The sequence below is a fragment of the Macrobrachium rosenbergii genome, chromosome 54 (genome assembly GCF_040412425.1).
Source record: "Macrobrachium rosenbergii isolate ZJJX-2024 chromosome 54, ASM4041242v1, whole genome shotgun sequence".
Taxonomy (NCBI): Eukaryota; Metazoa; Arthropoda; class Malacostraca; order Decapoda; family Palaemonidae; genus Macrobrachium; species Macrobrachium rosenbergii.
Window position 1 is genome coordinate 5052083 of NC_089794.1, and position 10000 is coordinate 5062082.

General features: G+C 36.3%; 1 pseudogene; it reads left to right on the forward strand.

The window, feature by feature from the left end:
* Nucleotides 1-9062: 9062 nt before the first annotated feature.
* The window catches only part of LOC136834490 (GDP-L-fucose synthase-like), an 8954-nt pseudogene continuing 8016 nt past the window's right edge, over nt 9063-10000 (forward strand).

The window sequence follows — 10000 nt, forward strand, 5'->3', positions numbered from 1 at the left end:
GTTTTCCATCTAATCCCGAAGAGGGTGATGGGCAGGGCGTCCTCATTGCCCAGAGTGGGGTTTGGGTGACTGGCATTGTGTGGGAGGAGTTAGCTTGGTATACTAATGATTTAGCTGTACGTTATTGCAGTGGGATTTTTTTCTAGGGGTGATAAGTAGGCTGAGGACGACATGGAGTAATTATACCTTCTGGTCTGGGCCATTTTAACTGGTGATGAGTGGCACCTTGATGGATTTTTTTTTTTTTTTTTACCATGCGATTGATGGAAGATTGTATGCTGGATGTCAGCACCCTTGGAGTCTGTCGAAGGTGGTGTATGTGCATGTGTGCATTGGTCCCACTAACAATATGGGCACCCTTTTGGGGCCCATAGAGAAGATGGTGCCCATTTGGAAGGGGGACATGTCCTTGAGGCAGTGATGAGCAACATCCACAAGAAATTTGTAGTGCCTGAGGAATAAAGGGTATATGAACTATGGCAATGTTGAAACCCCACATTTATGATGTTCCTATGACTATGTTATGGGGAAGTTGTCAGTAGTCACAGAGCGCGGTTAAGTACCTGGCAGGAATTTTTAACCATCTTTTGATGTAGGTACTGTTCATTTAATATCTCCATATCTACCCAAGCCTGCTGGAGGCTCAATCGGCGACGTATGGATGATGGACGTCTGTTAGAGTTGTGGAGGGTACTTTAATTTGCTGTTGACAGCTGCCAAGTTTGCCTTTTCTGCATTTGCAACTGAGGACACTACTTCTGGCCATTTTTCTGCATCTTATTGGTAAAAACACAGCATGAGTGGCTAGGGCACCAGTTCAGTCATGTGTTGTTGATCCCCTTTGTGCAGCATTGGTCTCTCTAGCTTCATAAATTTTATGGGTGGCATGTCGTGAGGCCTTGTAGGCCTCAAACAACCTGTCTGATTTTCTCAGTAGGTCCAATGAGTATGCTTTCAGCATTGGGAAGAGCCTTTTGGGATAATCTCAAGAACATAATCGGCTTTTTTGTTGAATTCAAGACATATCAGAGGTGGACCTGTTTCATCTCTCCATGAAGCAAACAGACGGTTCAGTCCTTGAGAAAGGAGGGCAAATGGAAATAAACCAAATTTAAATTTATGGTTTCAACTGACAAATTCTGGTACATGCTTTAGCATGCATCAAATGTATGGGTGTATTTCTGTGTGGTAGATTCAACCGTATTTAATCTTTTAGTAGCCAAGGTTAATTAAGGGCGTGAACCGAATTTCTTATCTACCATGCTGTAGAAACAATCTTTTTATGGAACCATGTTGACTGCCAGGTTGCTCCAAGGGGCACTAATGTAAAGGTAAGTCATATAAGGGATGCGTAGAGTACACTTATTTATTGCCGAATTGATGGAAAAGTGGTGTCTCAGACCTGGTACAGGTGACATCAGTGACGCACAAGCCCGTGGACAAAAGGGGCTCTGTGATTGCCTGCTGACCTTAGTGCTAAATTCCATGTGACAGTGGAGTGTGGTCTGCAAAAGAGCGCACCAGTTAATACTAATGATAATATAAGCCACGTCCTATCGATTTTTATTCACTTATTTTGAGGACTACCCAGTAACACCTACTGACTATATAAAAATTTTCTATTGCATTCCATTAATATACAATGACTGAATAAGCAATTTAATTTTGAATTTTACGAGTATTTTAATGGCTTACCCATTAATAGGCAATGATAACAAGCATTCTGAGGGTTTACCCGATAAGCCAATCTTTATTACTTTTTCCAACGTATTTTCATTACATACCCGTTAACTACTAAGACATAAGTAAGTCATTTTATATCGTGTTGATGCCCACCCTTTAAGAAGTGACGACTAAATAAACAATTTTGTGTTGAATTTTTAAATTATAGTATGTGCATAACCTTTAACTACTAACGACTTAGTAAGCCATTTTCGCAATGAACCTTTTAAGCATACAGAGGGCTTGCCAATAAGGGGTATGTTCCGATACGGCATTTTACTTTTGAGGAAAATGACTATGAAATGATTTTTTTATATTTTGAAAATCAGTAAACAACTATTTAATCGCCATTCATGTAAGCAAAGGTAAATAAAAGCCATTCTCTCCTTCAATGAAACAAAATTTGTCTTCTTGCCCGCTTGTTACTATTCCCTAGATTTAAAATCGATACTAAATCCATGTATTTGTTTTCAACTCCTAAGTTACTGTTTACAAGTTTCCACATCTGCCATTCAAAAATAACTAAATATAGTTTGAATAACAAAAAAAAAAAAAGTAACGCTTAACAACGTTGCTCAAACAGTTCACCCTGCTAGGAAATCTTTTATTCACAAAATGTAATTATGTGAAAAAAAAAAAAAAAAAAAAACGCACACACATTTGTGCTGTTCACCGCTGAGGGCGGTCGGCAATTTCCCAGACATTCTTTTCAGTAACGTATGATTCAATTTAGAAATAATAGGATTTCGTGGATCTGACTGGTTTTAGGTGGTTTGGCCACGCAAAGAGAATGAAGGATGATTGTTTGATGAAACTTGCGTATAACTGGAATTATTGTGAGCAAAGAGGAGAGACACACTGCGAATATAATGGCTAAATGGATTGCTGAAAGTAACGCACCGATGAGCTATTTTTCTTGAAATGTTGCGGATAATTTTGTTCACATTTTCGACGCGTGATTTGTGGTTAAATTTTAGATGTGAAAACTCCAGAGACAGACATCACTTGATTGTTATTTTCTCTGTATTCTGTGACTTTATTCACATGACTGTTCTCTGTTTTTAATAATAATAATAATAATAATAATAATAATAATAATAATAATAATAATAATAATAATAATAATAATAATAATGTTGATTTATATTAAACCAGAATCTACCACTCTGGAATCATATCATGAACATATCTAAATAGATGTTTATTTTCTTTTTAAGTCTGTAACTGCAAATCGAAATTGTCTCCTCACTCCTTCCTATCATTAAGTTCTTCTCTCTCTCTCTCTCTCTCTCTCTCTCTCTCTCTCTCTCTCTCTCTCTCTCTCTCTCTCTCTTCCTTCTGTAACTTCCGGGACCATTTCCGATCTGCCGGGCTACAACTCTGCAATGAAAAGATGAATTAACTTCGAAGTTCCACAGGCAATATTCAAATATGGAAGAATTTCCTATCATTTGTTTTTTTTTTCATTAAGTTGCAAAGTTTCTCATATGTTATTACCTGGATATAAATTTAATCCAGTTGAAATGTTTTCTACTTTTTAATCTTAACGCAAGCAAACTACAAATTCAAATGTCTACACACGATTGCCAAAAATGCATCACTGCCTTCATCCAGGCCATGTACTGACCAGATGTTACCGGATAATTACAAAGAAACACACATGTTGCGAAACGGGAGTAATATTTTTCCCTTAGCCAGGCCTGAACACCTTTTAATATCTGTACACGTAATGAATTTCATTCTACCCTCAGCAGTGCTGGAAAGGGACGCGCTCTACATTCCTCTGTAAAGGCATTCGTGCAGTTGTGAGTACTGATTTCTATCAACATCCAGTCCATGTTGTGTTTGCTTTTTCACGTCTCCTAAGTTTTCGAGATCTCTAGAGTATATAACATTTGGGATTGGTGGTTGATATTTTCTTCCAAATTACTCGTGTTTGGGAGGGATGTTGAGTATTTCGTTTTGTAAACTAACAATGGTTGTTAGTTTATGCTAGTATTCTCTAACAAAATGGGCAATGATTGTTTTGATTTTTTGCAAAGCATCCGAAAGAACAATATTAAGAACTATTTCTTTCTCATTATTATAAACCTTGAGCAATGACAATTTTTTAACCCTATATTGTTAATTTCGAAAAAAATTTCCAGCGCTGATCATATCTATAGTATATAATGAACCGACCAGATTTTGAGCTCTGTATATATCTGTCACAAATATTCATCCGTCCAATTTAGAAAGCGAGTATAATTTACCGGTTTCACGTTAAATCTCTGTCAAACAAATTTCGTACAGTGAATGTGTGAATTTTTATTGATGTCTCCAATTCTATATTTTATATGTTTATTTTATTCACAGTATTCTACCTAACAGGTCTTAAACGCTGGATAATTTAAATGCTCCTTCGACAAAATTTCAGCATATCAGTGTTCACTTATTACGAATACTGTTCTCAAGCAAATCTTTAGCACTTGCAATATTTACATTCAAGAATAAATTTTTAGTTCATCATTTCTTTGAACTGCTAAAACTTGATTAAATGCTTCAACCCTACAACAAAAACAAAGTTCACGTTGAACTATATCTTTGATAACATAAGAATGATCAGCATATAGCAGTATATACGAGACAAACAGAAACGCACACAAGCAAATAGAGAGAAGCACTTTATGGCCAAACACGTAATTTCACTATTTCTGGAAAATGGACGTTCTTCGTCACTGAACAAGAGTTCTTGTTCAGCACCTAGAATTTAACAAGAGATTTCTTGCCAAACCTCTGGAAAACATAAGCCTTTGCTCCCAACCTGTAACTGAACAACCTTTTCCGTCCGGATTATTGGCTAAAGAGGAGCTTTTGTCCTGGAATAAGAACTAAGCAATACATTTTTGTAAAAAGCTTTTTTGGAAAATAGTGCTTTTCCTTCCAAGAATTTCACCTCACGTGTTCAGATTAAACCTGTAAGGATACGAGAAATTTTAGATAAAATACTTTTTGCTTAACCAGAGTTACCAGTCCATACCTTTAAGGGAGCTTTTCGTTAACCACTCTAACCGAAAACCAAAACTCACACTATACTACTAATTGAATGACAGTTTTTGCGGTTGAATTCGGGTTGGAAACGTAGGTTTTGTTCCAAAAGTCACCGGGCAAGAACTTTCAAACCATTTAGCTAAGGTCTCATCATGACAGTTTCTATTAGGTGAAAAATTGACTAAATTCATTGTCAGACTAGAGAAAAAGAGTTTGGAAAGAAGGAAGTTTTAGATGGATGATACGCTGTTAGTACGTATTAGTGCAAAGAAACCTGGGACTTACAAAAGTTTGTACGTATTTCCCCGAAGATAAATCTAAAAATAATTGCCACTAAGAGCAAGATAGTGAAGCATTTGGGGAGCAACGAAGTTGAAATCATGTCAGGAAATACTGCCAGAATTGATGGAGAGCCTATGATGATAGAAAGGAAATGATGTGTAAAGCACTGAAGATAGCATATGGGTTAATGTATGAAAGGATTATTTTACTGACTTAGTGTAAGTTGTCGAAGTTGAATACAAATTGTGGAAAATAATGCAAAATGTGTTGCAACTAGTTTGCCTTTTTTTTTTTTTTTTACCGTAAAACCTGTTAAAAAAGTGAAAACCGTAGAAATGAAAAGATGTGAAGAAAAAGTTAGCATAAATTGGTTAAATGTGTCTGTAACGGAAATTTTTGAAGCAAGGCAGAGAATGAGTAATATAATAGAGATTAGTGATGAAATGTTTCATTGTGATATGTTTTTGGTTATCTTGAATCACTTGACGGATCCTCTCTAAAGTAACTCTCTATTAACGTTAGCTGCTTCATACACATACAGGCGTATCAATAACAGATGTACCATTCAACCCTATATTGTAAACACTATCGACACTTTATAGGTCTTCCTCTTCCTCACCATATAACGTTTGAGTTATACATAAACATCCATCCCTCCACAAAATGAAAAATTTAAACATACCCTCTTTTATTTTGACCTATAAATAAAAAAAAAAAAAAATGTATGTGTGCATATATATATATATATATATATATATATATATATATATATATATATATATATATATATATATATATATATATATATATATATATATATACATTACCTCAGGTGAAAAATAAGAGACCGGTTTCGACCTTTTTTCCAAGCCATTGGCGAAGGACTGATACATAGTGTTAGAAGTCACAAATATATATACTACAGAGACAGTAATGACGAACATACACAACCGTTTGAGACTACAGATCCAGCCACAGGCGGGTGTCGAAATACGAGTGCCTTCAAAACTCATTTGGCTAAAAATCACAATATACTCTCATGGGACAATACCGATAAATTTACCGACCATAGGAGGTTCCAGATCCACACCTGGCAATGTCTGATAAATGTATCACGTACAAAAGTGATTATAATCATATATACACACACACACACAAACACACACACACACACACACACACACACACACACACACACATATATATATATATATATATATATATATATATATATATATATATATATATATATATATATATATATATATAAATATTTATCACATACACAATTGTTCTGTGCATTAGTAGAATTACTAAAGGATCTCATTCACACTGCATATATATCTAATGGAGTATTTATTATATAAAAAAACTCCTGAGCCAATCCATCTTGAGGTCAAATAAATTAACTTTATCACATACATATATATTTTATCATATACACTAATTATAGTAGCTATATGGTTCCAAACATACCAGTGATATATAGCGGTGGAGGTAGGTTAACCTGAAGCCAAATATATATATTATATATACTCGACAGGTAAATAAGCATATATATGTATTATATATTAACTTTTACCATACACAATTGTTCTGGCTCAGTGGTTTTCCATCGAATGGAGTCTAAAGTATTTATTAAAAACTCCTGAGCCAATCCATCTTGAGGTCAAATAAATTAACTTTATCACATACACTTTATCACATACACTAATTATAGTAGCTGTTGGTTCCAAACATACCAGTGAGCTATCGCGGTGGAGGTAGGTTAACCTGAAGCCAAATATAATTTCCCCGCTCTCGACAGGTAAATAAGCATGGCAGATTCGGCATTAACTTTTACCTTTCTTGGTGGCTCAGTGGTTTTACCATCGAATGGAGTCGTTGGAAGGTACTGTGTCGAGGGATCGACACCCGACGGTACCAATCCATTTATCAGTTAAAAAATTCCCCTTCGGTGATAATTCCCCATTGGGGATATTCCCGAAGTAGCGTGAATTAGATATTAAATGACATTTATAGCTTCATGATTGTATATAAGTCACATATAAAATATATATATATATATATATATATATATATATATATATATATATATATATATATATATATATATATATATATATATATATATATATATAGTTAATGATTTCTGCTCCTCCCTCATCCAACAGCTAGGAATTAATTTATTCAGGGAATTATTTCACCTTTCATTTGACTGTTGGGCCAAGACAACATGGCAGGCGAGGTATACCAGGCGTATACAGAACTAAGAAAGGACAGTTAGTGCCTATTTGAACTCATGTAGGGGAAGCCCCACCTCAGCTGACCTGGGGTAAACAATAGCCAAACCCCCTCTGCCCCATCACGCGATATAGGAGAGGCCCATCCACTAGGGGAATGGGAGGCGAATCTAGGCTGTGAGATAGATAGGAACTTAACCTCTAAGTACTTAATCTTAAGACCCACTTTTCTCCACTCCTTCGCTGGCTATATGACTCTTTGCAGATTGACGTAGGCCTAGATTTTGAAGCAAACAACCTTGGAAGGAGCACACTGGGTTCCCGGAGAAGAAGCACTCCACGCAGAACCAGCACTCGAGACACACGTGCCTGTTTTCCTTCCTTTATGCTGGTGGAAACTAACCCTGGTAACGGGCCGAGCCTCACATGTTCAGCGCAAAACATCTACAGGCCCCAGGTACGTCGGCTGCAATTAGTCAGTAAACCAGCCCTTTTCCTTCCCGTGAAATTCCTTGGTTTTCCATTCCTCCAAATCTCAATTTTCTACCTCCAAAAAAGCAACCCTTTTCTTAAGTCACCCTACTTCGAGCAGCCCGTGAATCACCCCATGACTTGCTTTGAAATCAGCCTACTACAATTCAGTGATAAGTATTCAAATATTCCCTCCATAGTGTGAAATAAGGGCAAGTTAATTTCAGTTACTCAAATGATCAATTCCTCCCTAGTGCGCAGATTCAATGTGCTTTGTTTAGTAACAAGGGAGGTTTCCTTTGGCCCCCTGTGCTTGTACTAACGCTTGAATTCTCTTCCAGGAGCCATCATACCCAGCCCAGTTCGCAAATCTATACCAGGACCCATTAATGACTGCCATCCACATTTCGCAACCATTCCTGGTTGCTGCCTGATTACAAGAATCCGTTGCCCACACAGAAATCATCTTGATTAACTAATGTCCATTGTCCTGGAATTTGCCCCTTCCAATGTATTACTTCCTATGAATTGATGCATTTTAGCATAACAGAGTTACTTGTTTTAACGGGGAATGCTGTATCTGTGGCCCCTCATATTTACATTGAGTGTCAGTAAATTAATGCATTATTGATCTATCATATGTGAATTATATGTCTGTAAATCGTTACATTTTTGGTCTCATATCTGCCCCATTCTCTGTAAATAAACTCCTTTTTATTGTAAAAGAATTCTAATTCCCAATTGGCGACCTTCATTATTTACGTAAATCAAGGAAGATTCTGAGGTAAATTCCAGTAGTTTTCCTTTTGTTCTTAATTGTGGATTCCTCTTGGTACGAAGGCAGTCTATAATAATAAATTGTCCCAATTCCCATCTAGACCAAGGACCCAGTCTAGTGACAATATGACAATATATATATATATATATATATATATATATATATATATATATATATATATATATATATATATATATATATATATATATATATATATATATATATATATATATATATATATATATATATATATGTGTGTGTGTGTGTGTGTGTGTGTGTGTGTGTGTGTGTGTGTGTGTGTGTGTGTGTGTTTTATTCTCGATCACCTTACAAGTTTTGGAAACAAACATCATCATAAGCCAGAAATCCTAAGTAAGATTAAATCAAGAAGTTTCCTTCATACTAGGATTCTAACCTATGCACGGTATTAAAAGTGTGACTGCTATCGAGCAAAGTATGCTTGCGTATTTAGAACATGGGGTAAGATGTTAATTACGCGCTCCGGTAAATAATATTTCTTTTTTTCTAGCAAAGAAATGGACGCAAAAAGCAAGCCAAAGGTGGTTTTGGTAACAGGTGGGTCTGGCTTGGTTGGACAGGCCATGAAGAAGGTGTCAGAGGAAGAAAACCGTCCCGATGAGAAGTGGATTTTCCTTTCCTCTAAGGATGCTGATCTGAGGTGAGTGTAATGATGATGATTCCTATTTACAGAAATTATCCTTTCAACAACAATAAATTCCTCATTTCTATTATATATAATGTCTAAAAAGCTTCTCTTTGGATGGCAAAAAATATATGTACTGGTCTTTTTTGGATGTTTCAGTTGAAGTGTTGCCTTTGGTCATATTCTGGTTAATAATGAAGTGTATACAGGGGTTTTTCTTCTCTCAGATGTTGCTTATGGAGGAATAGTAGTCTGAAAAATGATGTCAGTTAGTCCACAGCGGTAGAGTAATGATGGAAAATGTAGTCGCGGCTGCGTCCGTAGGGGTGGGGTTGGGGGAGTGGTTTGCATCTATGGTCATCATCGTTGGCTTGGTGTTCAGCATCATGGTTAGCATACGGGGTTAAATGGGATGGGGAGGGCTCCTGTAGGCTGATTATATAAAGGGAAATATCTCCTTTCTAGAATTTACTAATGTATCGAGGGTTCTTCATTGTGGTGTTTGTCATCTACTTTAAACTGTCCAACTTTACGTGTCACAGTGACCATTTCGAGAGGGGTCTGGCTATCATATCAACTTATGAGTGAGAGCATATGCCTGTTTTACATTGAAAGTGGTTGATGGTGCTTCATCTTTTCAGGGTATCTGGAGAAGGGCTGAATTATTCATGTAATATATAATCTTGGCAACTTTCATTCGCATATGTGGCATAAGTGTTATATCTGATGATTTCCAGAGATTGCCTCTTCCCTTGGCATTGTTGGTGCATTGCCTCCTTGTATAAAAAGATTCGTTAGCTGCTCTCCTTG